Genomic DNA, 14596 nt, shown 5'->3' on the forward strand with positions numbered 1-14596 from the left:
TTTCAGAAACTAGTGGCATTCGACATAAACGTATATTGGAAAGGCGAAGAAGTGAAGCCGAAGAGAGTCGCAAAGTGGCCTTGCTGGTGTGGCTCATGGAGAGGTATTTCAGTATCGCAAGCAAGAACCGGTACACAAGATTACTCAAAGACATTGTGTTGAAAAATGCAAGGTGCTGGAAGGAAGCACCACATCTGCTTGTTTGTATCTTCTTGGGTCCAAGTTCTTTCTCGCGGCAATAGAATTCCTTACGCGACAAAGAACTTGTCTCCTTTGTTCCACCCCTTCGCCATTTCCCCAGAATTCATTTTAGCAGTCACTGCGTTATTTATTTATTTCATTCCGCGTAAATATGCGGACGAACTAGGGAATGGTCTGCAACTGTAGCCCAACAAAAATATATTTAGACAATCTAAAACCCCTTGGGGGCTTTTCAGTTAAGTTTGTGATTGCCTGCAGCAGCCTGCGAACTCCCGGCCTTAAACTATTTGTCAACTAATGCCCGTATAGGATACCAGCAAACAACCCATCCAAACGTCCATGGACCACAGCTGAACAAAGGTAACAGTACTAGCTACCAACAACTTTTGTCCATAAAGAACAGTATATATAGGCTTCAATTAAAAAAAAAAAAGAAAAAAGAGGAGCAGGTCTATAAGATGGCACAGAGGCCTATGAAACAGTCTACAGGCAATCAATATATCTCTAAACAATTTCGTAAGGGTGATCGAGACACACCACGAGTTAGCACGAGCCCCAATCCTACAGACTTCCCCCCCCCCCCCCCTTCACACGCAGCCTATTCCTTCGTGTCGCCTATCCGCACGCGGTCATCCGACGCCCTTTAGGCACGAACACTGGAGTCATCGAAACGTAGATAGTGGTACAGTAGATAGTAATAGTCGTTTCAAAAAAGAAAGTCGAGATCGAGATAAGATAGGCAAAAGGCTAAACAGCGATAGATGTAGTAAAACCTGCATAAATCAAGCACATTATATATATAGGTGACTATTTGTCCCCGCCCCGTTTCAAAGGGGATGCCGATATTAATAATAATAATAATAATAATAATAATAATAATAATAATAATAATAATAATAATAATAATAATAATAATAATCTCCATCATCATCATCACGGGCGCCAATAGAAGCCACGCTTCGCGCGCCGTGATTACTGAACGTAAATGCCTCCACCCGAATTGAGAGGTAAGGGCGCTAGTGGAATCCTAGATGTTGGATTCCGCAACATTTCGACGTGACCCGCAGAAGAGAAACACGCACAACGAAGCGCTACTTGCAACTATCGACGTTCAGTCAAAATTTTCCGCAATCCAACACATGTCCAACAAATGTTGCGCTATACCGACACTATACAGTCTTCAACCTTATATTGGAATCGCCCATTCTTTCTGCGCAAGCCCGAGCTATACTTCATGGGAGAGTGGAGAGTGGCATGGGAGAGTAGTTATATAGGGTTCATCAACACTCACTCACGTCTTGCATTTTCATGATATTTATCACATGTGAAAGTTTACCTCGCCGACTTCTAGTGTGTGACAACCCAATAATGCGGTGCCAAATACGCCACTGTCCAACTCGAAGACAACTTGCATAGATGCGCGCCAGCCGATTACGTTGGCTCACTTCATTGACGTCACGTCGAAGGCGAACTACTTTCAATGCCGGCGTCTTGCGGAAGGTATACATGTTTCGTAGCGCGGAGGGACACAAAGGACAGGTGCAGTGCGCGGTTTCGAGGGCGGAGTTTCGTACTTAATTCTTAGCCTGTCACCGAGAACAGTGTACATCTTGGCAGTTTTAACGGGACTAACGGGGCACTGCGCGAATGGTTTTCGAGCGAGAGCATCGGCTGAGCGTCGAACATAATGACGGTCCCGAGAGTGTGCCAGCCCATTTCGCAAACGGCAAGGATGCGAACCACCACGCGCAGTTATAGTGGTAAAAGATTGCGGACGCGTGTTCGACGTGGAAACTGCACTTCTACCCAGTTTTATCTTGGAACCAGCAAAACGACCGAGTGGAGCAATATGACAGTATGGGGAGTTCCAGCAATTACAGACGCAACAATATGCAGCAATATGTTGGTCACGTCCAGTAGTACAGGACGAACGCCTGAAATTTGGTTTGTACTCCCCAAACGCAGGAAATGTTCACTTTATATATTTATTTATTTATGTAGTTTTCAGACACAGCAGCGTCCCGCAAGCTTCGAATTCGACGTCGACAGATCTGCGACGGTAAATACAGTAAGAGACACCGGGAAGATTTCTGGCCGCCAATTTAAGGAACAAAATACATTCAACGAAGGCAAACTTTGTATTTAGAATGAAGAGTACCTCTCTGTATAAAAGTATTTAAACATTTAGATACACCTCGAAAGTTCAACGAACGGGCTTACGGGCTTGGTTGCCCGTACCACTTCCTTGCTTCAAAGAAGGTGCTGATATCATCACCACCACCACCCCCCCCATCATCATCATAACCCACCGCCTTCCAGTGACCGCAACAATCGATTAACGCAGTCAATTCAATAAATACAATAAGTAATACCAGTACTAATCTGCACGAATGGTCACGAATCTCGAAACAGTTTGTCGGCCGCCTTGCGATACATGAACTGCCACCGCGTTCCTCTGTCTCCTATCATCTCTACATCTACTATATATTACAGCGCTACATAGATGGAGCGTGCACTGGTTTTAAAAGTGCGGTTTTCCATCTACTATAGTCGCGGCCTACGCCATACCGGAAACGCAGCAATACCCGCGGCGTGGCTTCACTCGGTTCCGGCACGGGTAATTTAATGTCGCCCAGGACACCCTGGGCGCGCGGGAATCGGAACAGCGCCTCAAAGGGTGTTTATTGTCCGCGGGACGGCGCTCTTTTGCATGCGACGTTACGCGCTGTCGCGCACAGCCTCGGCAGCGATATGCGCAAAGCAGTTCGCAAGTCCGGCTTCCGCCTCGTTATTTTGTTTGTTGGTGTTTTTGTGTTTTGTGTTGGTGTGTGTTGGTGTTTTTTGTGGTGTTTTTGTTTTTCTCCGTCTCTCGCCTTCTTCTAATCGTCTTAAACGGAGCGGAACGCGCGGAAACGAATGTACGGCTTCTTTGCGCATTTTCCTTTGTTACATGATAAATCAGGAACGGCGCCGACATCTCCAATAATTCTCACGTAAGAAAACAACAAAAAAACAACAAGAAAGCGCGAAGAAGTCAGTAGTAGATTCGTAAGCGGCCCCGGCTACTTCTTTTTCCCGTGGGAAGAATATATACTTAAAATTAAAATTGAATTAAAAACAAGCCTTGCACTGAAGAAGAGAAATGTAACTACAGCGAAAAAAGAAAAAAATATATATCAGACTCGAAGTCCGATGACTAAGATGCACCAAACACAGCTCACTAAACAGACATAACATGAAACACGTTGGAACGTTAAGTCAGCCCAAATGAATGCGGAAAGAGAGGTCACTCACTAAAGAGGTCCTTTCGAACTCGAATCACTTCTCTCTCTCCCCCCTTCCACTCTCTTTCTCTTTTTATCCCCCTTCCCCCGTGCAGGGTAGTCAACCGGTACTACCTCTGCTCAACCTCCCATCCTTTTCCCTCTATCTTCTCTTCTTCAGAGACGACACCCTTACGTGTTTCGAAACCCTTCCCGAAACCCTGGCGGATAGCGTCGAAGCGTTCCCGTGACGTCACAGACGCCTTGTCGTTGTCCTATGCACTATTTAAAGTGTTAATTCCGAAACGCTGTCGGAGATAACAAAATGCATAGTAGATGACTCACGGGCTCTTATACAATGCACCATGCTGGGTAAGCGAAATTATGGCAGCTGCGATATGAAATCAGCAGATGCATACGTGCTATAGATGCAACAAGGATTTGCTCATTAGCACACACAAAAAAAAACGTTAATGTAAGAACGACGACGTCAATCCACAAAAAAATGGCATGTTCGAAAGTGCAGCGGCTGTCCATAATATATATAGTCCTTGCATAGATTTCAGATTACTTGAAACGCTACTGGCGCTTTTACTGAGGACAAAGAGAGGGAGAGACAAAAAAAAAGTTTTTTACGATGGGTTCGCACAACATGGACGGTTTAATGGTATATTTCCTGGCACGGAGTATATAGTTTGGCAAGTTGCATTTTTTTTATTGAAACACACACCCAAGAAGAAAAAAATAAAGAAAAATAAAGGACTACGTAGTGATTAGCTGCTTTCACACAGGTCGACGATAAACAGCGTTTACGTAATTCCCGTTTTCGCGATTGAGAAAAATTATTCGTTTCCAGCCTACCAACTCGGCAAATAAGATCTGTTTTCGCCTCTCATTTTTCTGCTTGTCTGGTTTTTCACTTTGCAAAACTCATATCCCACTTACTGTCGCTGACGATACAAAAAAAAAAAAAAAAAAGAAGGCAGTCCGCTCCAGAGTTCTGTTTCGCAGAACACTCGCAGCTGCGGAGACCATTAAAGAGATTGCCCTAACTTCAAACAGCGGCGTCCGTGCGGAATTTCTTAATTTTTCTGTCCCTTCCGTTTTTTGTTTTTTTTTCGTGTTTTTTTTTTCTTTTTCAGCCAAACAGTGCAGGAACTTGATTTAGCGACGAATGACTCACAGTACGACATTGCAAGCCGTTCTCAAAAAAAAAAGCGAAAAAAAAGAAAAATACTTTGATCGCTTGTCATATTACGCATTACTGTTTGCTTTATCTATTTCCATTCAATTTCAGTATTGCTGCTCTCAACTGACAGCCCAGCAGGTGGGCGGTAAGACGAAGTGAAAAAGAAAACAGCAAGAATCAGTCACAAATGGACAAATACACAATCAACTGGACTGCAAGATCACACACGCGAAATAAATAAATAAATAAATAAATAAATAAATAAATAAATAAATAAATAAATAAATAAATAAATAAATAAATAAATAAATAAATAAATAAATAAATAAATAAATAAATAAATAAATAAATAAGGGGGTTTTCAGTGGCACGCTGTAGTGGGGGATTCCGGAATAATTTGGACCACCTGGGGTTCTTTAACGTGCACCTTAATCTAAGTACACGGGCGTATTCGCATTTCGCCTTCATCAAAATGTCGCCGCCGCGGCCAGGATTTGATCCCGCGACCTAGTGCTTAGCAGCCCACCACCATAGCAACCACGGCGGGTAAATAAATAAAATAAATAAATCGTGTTTAAATATTCTTAATTGGGAAATGAATGTTAAGTAGCGAGCAGTGGTTACATAATTAAAGACTGCACATTTTTACACGAATCCAATAATACTCTCGTACGTTAGTCGTCGAAATTTCAGGGACCGCGGGAACCGAGAAAAATACAAGTGTTTCAGCAGGCTGCGCGCGCAGCCTCGCAGTGGTCGTATTTTGGCTTGTACTATAGTATATGCAAACTACGTAACATGTACATTTTGGGAACATTTATGTTCACTTCAATTTGGCTCACTGTCCTTAAAGACCCACCGGAGGGGGTATTACATAAGCGTTGGGTTTTGCATATATTTATACTAATGCACACCGTTAAACGTATCCGAAATGATCAGTCACACGCTTTTGGAACGGGTACGGGAAGGCGATGGCAACAATGTGTGCAAACAAGGGTAAATGTTCCTGTCTTTGTGAACACTTCACACTTTTTTTTGTATGTATACTTTACAAATGATGTCACTTCGTTTTTTGCTTTATGTTTTGTAATCGTTGCTTCTGTTATGACCACTACTCTGAGCACAATTAATAAGGAAGAGTAGTAGCCGGGGTCACCTAGAGGACACTTTACGGGGTACTGACAGGATGTTTTCGACTATGCATTTTTTTTTATTAAATGAAAGTCTAGCTAGAGCTCTAAACTCTAGAAAAAGTAGCCTCAGAGCGCCTCAGAGCCCCAGAGCGCCTTGAACAATTTAATATGGTAGTTTTTCTACAGCCAGTTTCGGTTTCGCTTTCGAGGAGCCGGCGCGAGTGTCAAAACGTCGCAATTCCTTGCTCCCACGTGACCACATACTGCGTCGTGACGTCACAACACAGTATCCTCCTGGGAAACGAAAACGAAACTGGTCGTAGAAAAGCTCTTGGAATAAGTTATTAACAGCGCTCTGAGGCACGTTATTATTTTTACTAGGTATTAGAGGTCTAGAACTATCATTTACCACAAGAAATGAGTAGTCGAAGAATCACGTGAGTACCCATTTAAATATAAATATTTAAAAAAATGCGTGCTATCCTACGATTTTTGCATGGCTACGCGGCCACATACTGCTCAAACATTCAGACGGACTGAGCTACCTCAGTCCGTAAACTTTTGACGTCAACTGTACTTGCATTCACAGAAGGGGGTGCTTTCAGGCGGTATAATGAACACAGGCAGTCCACACTGCGCAAAGTAGTAAGCAAAGAATCGAGGGAAAAAAAATATAGCTGTTCAGAAAGTATAAATAGAAGAGAGCAGTACCTTGGGATTGCAATGCAGTGAAATGTAATGAAAAAACTGTAATGCAATGAAGAATAGAAAGAAACAGTACTGTCATCACGCGTTGACACTTCGTTGGAAAAACGGCATTAAGGATGGCGCAATAAGAACGTACGCCGGTCGCGGCAGGAAAAAAAGCACACAACGACTATTGCGGCCTGTCATGGCAGACTAATGAAAGGACGATGTTTACCAAATGATAAAAAGTTATGCCCGAATGTCTCTTTCCACTATGTATATATATATATATATATATATATATATATTCAAAAAGGAAAAAAATATATCTATAGAAGAATTGCATTGTTCGACTAAATGTCCTAATTTTAATATCAAAATGATTCCGCTAATGTAAAATAACGATTAATCTTTTCGAAGACCGAATCAAAGTTCAGAAAACAGCGAAAACGTGACAGGTTATATATATATATATATATATATATATATATATATATATATATATATATATATATATAACCTGTCACGTTTTCGCTATTTTCTGAACTTTGATTCGGTCTTCGAAAAGATTAATCGTTATTTTACATTAGCGGAATCATTTTGATATTAAGATTAGGACATTTAGTCGAACAATGCAATTCTTCTAAAGAGAACTACATCGTGGCCACTACATGGGCCTTTTGAGTCATAGAATGCGTAATTTCGTACAAAGCACAATTCAGCAGAATGAAACTGATATTTGATTCATAGCGGTCATATAGCCCGTTCCGAAGTGACTTCTTTGCCAGAGCGCTCTAGTAGAATATGTAGTGTCGTTCCAGATGTACTTCGAATCGCCGGAAAAAACGAGAGACACTTCTTGCTTGCTTTCGTTATTCAGTTCCCGCCGACATTGCGCGTCTCCGTGGTTTCGGTATCGAACCCGCAACCTGGAGGCGCTCGACAACGAAACGCCGTAGGCACCAAACGTTCGAGATGCGAATGCTATTGCATTTACGCTCGTCGTTTTCCAACGTGAATGCGGTTATACTTGAATCACCGCTCAGAGGTTGTAATGTTATCGGACGACTAGAAAGCTTTGCTACAAAGCGTAAACTGAGTCATTCGCTCCAACTCAGGGCTATAAACTACGATTGCCACGTGCCGAATGCTAGCTTATATATAACTTGAAAGAGCGACTTCAGAACGCGCAAAAACACGGATGCACGCCAACAAACCTATGAAACGCCTACGTGGATGCAAAGAGCTAAGTTGAAGAGCGTGCGCGAAAAAGAAAGAAAAAATAAGAGTAAACGAAAATGAAACGCGACACGTAACAGCTGAGAGCACACGCTGAGCGCGGGTTTTCACGGATAACGCGAGGCGTTTATGGCGAAAAAAAACGTTGCGAAAAAGCCTCCAACAACAACGGCTTTCAGTTCGCCTTTCCCGTCATCTTTCATTCGATGTTCGGAAAACTTCGGCCTAAACGCGCTTCAATAGAATCGAAGATCAAAAGAAGAAAGGTACGAAGAAACTTACCTCGGCGGCGGCGTCTTCTTTTTCACGGAGCGAGGACCAGCGAACAAATCAAAACCGTAGAAGAAAACAAAAATGAAACTTGGGGAAAAAAAAAAAAAACACCACCACAAAACGCGAGCACAAACCGCAGAAAACCCGGGGGGCGAAAAGTAGCAGACGACACGCGCAGTGCGAGTTCGTCTGCTTTTCACACCGTCTGCAATACGACGCACGGCCGACCGGCTTGCGGGACGACTTTGGCACTTCACACGCTTCCGATTCCGACGTAGCGATTGGGTTCCGACGGTCGAGACAACTCGCACTGTCACACGCGCACTCGATAGAAGAAGAAAAAAAAAAAAGACAATCAACACTACCGCGGACGCTGCAGACAGAACGAGCGAAGTCTAACGACAGCGAGCCACACACTTGGACGTCCGAAAACAGCGGACTCGAGAGAAACACCGCCGTCTCAGGCGCGCCACGTTTGCAAGCCACTGGGGCGGCCCTACTACACTCGGTATCGAGCGCCTTCTCGCGCTTGCACGCTTTTTCCGCGTGTCAAGCAACAGGCGCAACTGGGGAGCGGCTTTCGAACAGCCTTTTTCTCTCTTTTCTTCTCATTTTTGTTTCTCCTCCACGTGCGTCCGCTTCAGGCCAGCGCCGAAGCTTGCTTTGCCGCCTTCGCTAGTTCGCGAACTCTCCGGCGGATGGCGCCACCAGCCTCGCTGCCGGCGTTAGTGTCACGGACACGTGTGCGCGGTGCGCGCGATTCAAGTGCGCCCGATTCATTTTGCATGAGCACGGTGTAGTGTCTTAAGCCGCATGGTCAGTTCATGGCCGGATCTGAACGGCTGATAACGGTCCCTTTCTTTTTTATCTTTCTGTCACACGGCGTAGTTGGACTTTTAAAGCACTTTTTTTGTTGGCGTAATTCAGGTGTGCGTATTAATGACGGGCTCGGCACTTTTTTCTTTCTGCCTTTTGCTTTTTATTGATGCTTGCGCATTTTGCAGGGCGGCCCACCAACCGCCGCAGTGCTTCAGTGGCTATATAAAGATTATCCTGCTGAGCACGATGGAGCGGCTTCAACTTTGGGTGGTGAGGTATGATGTCATGTAGAAAAAAGATCTGTTAGGGCCATGTAGAAATTGAGGTCACGTACTTTTCCTTTTATGACAAGGTGAGACAGTTCACGATCGTGATACAAAGGGAATATCTATCTATCTATCGGTCTGTCCGTCTCTCTTTATGTCTGTCTGTCTGTCTGTCTGTCTGTCTGTCTGTCTGTCTGTCTGTCTGTCTGTCTGTCTGTCTGTCTTGTCTGTCTGTCTGTCTGTCTGTCTGTCTGTCTGTCTGTCTGTCTGTCCGTCTCTCTCTCTCTTCTCTGTGTCTGTCTGTCTCGTCCGTTTCTCTTTCTGTGTCTGCCTGTCTGTACGTCCGTCCGTTTCTCTTTCTGTGTCTGTCCGTCCCTTTCTGTGTCTGTCTGTCCGTCCGTCCGTTTCTCTGTCTGTCTGTCTGTCTGTCTGTCTGTCTGTCTGTCTGTCTGTCTGTCTGTCTGTCTGTCTGTCTGTCTGTCTGTCGGTCCGTCCGTCCGTCCGTCTCTCTTCTGTGGCTGTCCGTCCGTCTCTCTTTCAGTGTCTGTCTGCCCGTCTCTCTTTCTGTGTCTGTCTGTCTGTCCGTCTCTCTTTCCTGTCTGTCTGTCTCTATTTCTTTGTCTACCTGCCAGTCTGTCTGTCTGTCTGTCTGTCTGTCTGTCTGTCTGTCTGTCTGTCTGTCTGTCTGTCTGTCTGTCTGTCTGTCTGTCTGTCTGTCTGTCTGTCTGTCTGTCTGTCTGTCTGTCTGTCTGTCTGTCTGTCTGTCTGTCTGTCTGTCTGTCTGTCTGTCTGTCTGTCTGTCTGTCTGTCTGTCTGTCTGTCTGTCTGTCTGTCTGTCTGTCTGTCTGTCTGTCTGTCTGTCTGTCTGTCTGTCTGTCTGTCTGTCTGTCTGTCTGTCTGTCTGTCTGTCTGTCTGTCTGTCTGTCTGTCTGTCTGTCTGTCTGTCTGTCTGTCTGTCTGTCTGTCTGTCTGTCTGTCTGTCTGTCTGTCTGTCTGTCTGTCTGTCTGTCTGTCTGTCTGTCTGTCTGTCTGTCTGTCTGTCTGTCTGTCTGTCTGTCTGTCTGTCTGTCTGTCTGTCTGTCTGTCTGTCTGTCTGTCTGTCTGTCTGTCTGTCTGTCTGTCGTGTCGTCCGTCCGTCCGTCCGTCCGTCCGTCCGTCCGTCCGTCCGTCCGTCCGTCCGTCCGTCCGTCTATCTTTCTGTGTCTGTCTGTCTGTCTGTCTGTCTGTCTGTCTGTCTGTTTGTCCGTCCGTCTCTCCTTCTGTGGCTGTCCGTTTATCTTTCTGTGTCTGTCTGTCTGTCCGTCTCTCTTTACCTGTATGTATGTCCGTCCGTCCGTCTCTCTTTCTGTGTCTGTCTGTCGGTCTCTCTCTGTCTGTCTATCCGTCTCTATTTCTGTGTCTATCTGTCTGTCTGTTCGTTCGTTTTTCTTTCTGTGCATGTCTGTCCGTCTCCCTTTCTCTGTCTGTCTGTCGGTCTGTCCGTCCGTCCCTCTCTCATTCTGCGTCTGTCTGTCTCTCTCTGCCTGTCCGTCCGTCCGTCTCCCTTTCTGTATCTGGCTATCTCTTTCTGTTTCTGTCTGTCCGTCTCTCTCTGTCTGTCTGTCTGTCTGTGATGTTTTGGACATATCGCTGCAGACCGAAAGTCCTGCGGTTTCAGCGCAAGATAGGGCTGTCACACTAAAATGCACCATAACGAACACAGGAAACTGATATACCTATACGCCATTCGACGGCTCTGATTGGCTTAGAGGGGTTACAGCATTCTTTCCTGTCTCTTTGTTTCCTTCCAAAAATTGTGGCGCTGTACCTGCGTTATTCAGTGGATTACTATTTTGAACGTTACTCTGGAAAACAGGAGCAACCCGTCCTTCACAGGAGGAGGGGTTTTGCATCAAGCATTTTCATTTATGACGTTTTTTTTTTTAAATTCGGGAAGATCTATCTCACGAGAAACCATTGCTTCGGAGGTCAAACCTAAAGGGAACAGGGAAATCGTTCTGGCCGCCATCGTTACATCTTGCCTCCGCGGCGCATGTTCACTTCAGACGACCAAAAACGGTCACAAGTGCTTCAAATTCCCGCTTGGAGAACGAAGACATTTTGGACGTTTCATAACGCCGAAATCCCAGTGTTTCCAGTGGCCAACGGGGACGTCAGCACGGGACAATAGTGTACGCGCCCCCGTAGCCCTACTGTGTGCGCTTGTGCCCGATGCGTAACCCTTTCTCTCTGCAGCGCTGACGTGTGCGAAAGCGAGCGACGTTCCACACTGCAGGAAGGCGCCAGGACATGACGACCGAGCACGCGAGGAAGAACATCAGGCGTGCCTGCAGCTCTTACGCGAGGAAAAATTGTGCGGCATATCAGTACCCTTTACAGCGTATTGACGTTTACCTCATGGGACGTCATGCTGTACATCACCTAATGCAAGAGAGGAAGGAACTCCGAGAGAGGCAGTGCAGCTGATCCGAAGTCCTCGATTTTACATTGCACCACGCTTTTCTACAGCATTATATATACTGATCGCACCTTTATCGTTTATTTTAATGTGTCGCTGTTATCTGAAGCAACTGCACTTTCGAATGCGAAAATTAAAGGGGGGGGGGGGGGAGCGCTTACGGTGGAAAGTGTTGAAGTCTAACCAGAGTGAAGCCCTATTTGTATACACTGTTTTATTACAGTAGTGCTTGATTGAATGATTCCTTAGTGTAAGAATCGATTTGCTTGATTAAACACGTATTTCCGATTGCTATCTACAGTACGCTACGTGCGTTTTAGTTTGCGTTCACACCGGACAAATGACGCGGAAAAGGCGGACGACGCTCTTGCTTGGCCCGACGCTTCCCGCGTGGCTGCGTTTGTCACTACGATGTTTCGAGGAATCAGCGACCCGTCAATCCCGGGAACAATTTTTTTGCCATTCGCTGTACGAGCGACGAATCACCTAAATTTGCTTTTGTGGAGCGTCAAAGCTTGTATACGCACAAGCATAAGATTGTAAGCATGCGTATAGACGTACCTTCGTCAGCGCGCGAAACAATTTTGAGAGCGCCATTTATCCGTAGCACATATTCTCGTACAATGGCAAGAGACTGAAAAGCATGCGGGTTAATTAAATTGTATTCTGGGGTCCTACGTGTCAAAAGCACCATATGCAATTAAACATATGAACTGCACACTAACCGGAATCTTTCTCACCTTAGTCTCGCCATCTTGTGAAGCGGATTGCAAGTACACCAAGATCCGGAGCCAAGTATATGTGACCACGAGCGTTCATACTGCTGTATTTGGTTTGGTGAGGCGCGTGCGCGCGCAAACACACACACACACACACACACACACACACACACACACACACACACACACACACACACACACACACACACACATATATATATATATATATATATATATATATATATATATAAAGCAAGCGCGTACAATCAGGCACACGCCTACAACACAGCGCCAGGCCGGCTGGGCGCCATTTACAATAATCCGAGCCGGATGTTAATCTCCGATAGCGCACCATTTCCTTCAGGCTGGCATTTTGATTGGCTGCGGCAAAGCGGCGAGTTTGTACGTGTACCGCGAATCGGTTCCCGTGCGCTCGCTCTCGCCGCCTGTTTTTTCGCCCGCTTTTGCCGCTTGTGAACCGCGATGTGAACGTACCCTTAGGGACGTTGCGCTGCAACGCGCTAAAGTTACGAAAGCCACCAGGAAAAAGAACGAACTGGATACAGGCTTCGTTACAGATGTGCAAATTATTGAATACACAAGTGTGCAATGGAAGGGCGTTGCGCAACCAAAATGCAGCTCGGAAATTTCGCTTATATTGATGCGACAGTCTTCGCACAGACTGTACTGATAACTAAAGCATAAATAAAAGCTCGGTACTCTGATCTAAAGCTGTTGTTCGTAGGGTTTAACGGACGAACAAAAAAAAACAAAACACATAATGCGTGACGTTGCGCCGTCGTTAAAAGGTATAGAATTATTCATCTGAACCATCCTCTCCCCATGCACTGCTTCGAAAGCGTCTAGACACTATAACGTAGATTTTTCCAACTGCACAAGTTTGTAGTATAAGGGTGAACCGGTCCCTGCATGCTGCAATTAACGTATCAGGCAGTGTTCATGGCTTCGTGCAGGTATTATTTCGCGTCGCTGTCTATAGCAGTCCCGCATCCGCCGCACGTATGAGTCATTATAATCCTGCACGACTCACTATAAAACTCCACATAAAAAAAAAGAAGCGCACCATTTTGCATGTATACGCACGTATTGCTTCTCAGCGGTATAGATGGTATATAGAGGTCAGCCTTGAGGGCAAGAAATTATCAGGTTATGTAAGCATAGATAGGCACTTCTGAGCAATCAGTCTTTCGAAGACTCATTTGTGAGCATAGTCCGTCCGAGTTTTGTGCTCGTGAGTCGCGAATAAGAAGGCTCTTGCGGTGAAGGTCACCTTGAGCAACCGTTAACAACTACGACGCGCGTCAGCCTATCGTATGTGGTCTTGCTCCGTGGCGGGCGTAAGCTTGGGACCCTATAGGGAACTTCCGGTTTCCTGAGACGCGCACGCTGTTTTTGGTGAGCTTTAGCTGTCGGTATACGTATTACCTTTCACTGAATACCGGGTTACGGAAGGCGTGTGCAGTAGTAGACAGTAATCATTGTAACACCATTAAGAGGGCTAAAAGAGCATTTCCTTTTCTTTCTACACGCTCCATTACACCTCTTTAGCACCTAACTTCCTCATATTTCACTCCATAATAAACGTCGCCTAACAACAAAAAAATTTGCAATAATAAAGGTGTTCGATAAGTGTTTTGTTATTTACACCATCTGTCAAACCATTTAACCACCCCGCGTTCAATCTGTTTATGCGCAACCTGTACGAATGTTGTTCTTACACCCACTAGTCTGTTTGCTATCGTTGAAACCTCTCTTTGAGGCTATAAGTGTTTTACGGGCAGGTTTCAAGAGTAACGAAACTATATATATCTTCAACAGATATGATCATATGCAAGCTCTCTTATGAAATGAAGCAGCTTGGTGATAGAAAATCTTTTATTTTATGAACAATTATTTTGTATTATAAATACCAATCATATTCCAGAATATGTTTTGCTTGCTAATACATTCCTTACTTTGCAGGGCTGTTTCTTTTTCAGTATACCACACTGCAATTTCCACGCGGCTTTCCTAAACTCTAAAAACGTTTACACCCTTTCAGGTGTATACTCTCGCCAAACAATAATTGGCATCTGTCTTGCTTCACTTTCCTTTCTTCAAAACTTTGCCCCCGCTACTTTCCTGACGCCAATGCTATGTCAAACTGATAACGCGCATGCCATTCGTGACCTGGAAGCACCGGATGCGCAGCATCAACAATATATATATATATATATATATATATATATATATATATATATATATATATATATATATATAGGCACGCAGGACAGATGGTGATCATTGTTTGTGGACCAGATAAGCCTCAAAGGGCGCAAAATTTTTTGG

General features: G+C 44.9%; 1 protein-coding gene across 4 annotated transcripts in view; it reads right to left on the bottom strand.

Moving 5' to 3' along the window:
* The window catches only part of LOC119453386 (protein dimmed), a 510248-nt gene extending 501724 nt beyond the window's left edge, over window positions 1–8524 (bottom strand). For 2 of the 4 annotated variants that reach the window (XM_037715426.2, XM_049667836.1), the window contains exon 1: window positions 7995–8524. The gene's annotated coding sequence lies outside the window, so the exon portion shown is untranslated. The remainder of the gene's footprint in view (window positions 1–7994) is intronic. The other 2 variants (XM_049667832.1, XM_049667833.1) reach the window with 1 other exon arrangement.
* Window positions 8525–14596: the final 6072 nt, after the last annotated feature.

This window comes from Dermacentor silvarum, chromosome 5 (genome assembly GCF_013339745.2).
Source record: "Dermacentor silvarum isolate Dsil-2018 chromosome 5, BIME_Dsil_1.4, whole genome shotgun sequence".
NCBI classification, from domain to species: Eukaryota; Metazoa; Arthropoda; class Arachnida; order Ixodida; family Ixodidae; genus Dermacentor; species Dermacentor silvarum.